This window comes from Pteropus alecto, unplaced genomic scaffold (assembly GCF_000325575.1).
Source record: "Pteropus alecto unplaced genomic scaffold, ASM32557v1 scaffold22, whole genome shotgun sequence".
Classification (NCBI taxonomy): Eukaryota; Metazoa; Chordata; class Mammalia; order Chiroptera; family Pteropodidae; genus Pteropus; species Pteropus alecto.
Window position 1 is genome coordinate 8,195,365 of NW_006434839.1, and position 607 is coordinate 8,195,971.

The 607-nt window shown below is 45.1% G+C and overlaps 1 non-coding gene across 1 annotated transcript; it reads left to right on the forward strand.

Moving 5' to 3' along the window:
- The first annotated feature begins 356 nt into the window (after positions 1 to 356).
- On the forward strand, positions 357 to 475 carry LOC112478870. The gene has a single exon (XR_003045978.1). It is a non-coding gene; the product is annotated as a 5S ribosomal RNA (ribosomal RNA).
- The last annotated feature ends 132 nt before the right edge of the window (positions 476 to 607 follow it).

Here is a 607-nt window from a genome sequence, read left to right on the forward strand (position 1 = left end):
GAAGAACAGTGCTGCAGGACTCACCCCATCTCTGTCTCTACCACCTACATCACATGACCTCAAAGGTGCCACCAGCAGTCCTAGCCCAAAACTGGACGTGGCCAAGTATGAAGACTTCTTGTTATCTAGAAGTTCGTATTTGACTTAGCCAGTGTCACCTCCACAGGGACACTTTCTGAAAACCCCGTCTTGTTTTCCTCTTAATTCTTAACACCATCCATGTTCCTGCTTATTTATTCCGTTGCTTTCATATTTCCTGTCTCTTTTACTAGAATGTAAATTCTGATCCCCAGAATAGAGCCTTGCCCATGACAGTTTCTCAGTAAGTGATGGGAAGAGAATCCGTTAAAAATACAGTCCACAGCCATGCCACCCTGAACAAGCCCGATCCCGTCTGATCTCGGAAGCTAAGCAGGGTCGGGCCTGATTAGTACTTGGATGGGAGACCACCTGGGAAGACTAGGTGCTGTAGGCGTAAAAAAGTAAAAAATAAGGGATGGTAAGCTGACAAGGTCCTTGCAATCGATGAGGTCAACCGAGGGCTGCCTTGCCTAAAAAATAAATAAATAAAATACTATGGTATGTGCATGCACTGCAACAATAAGCA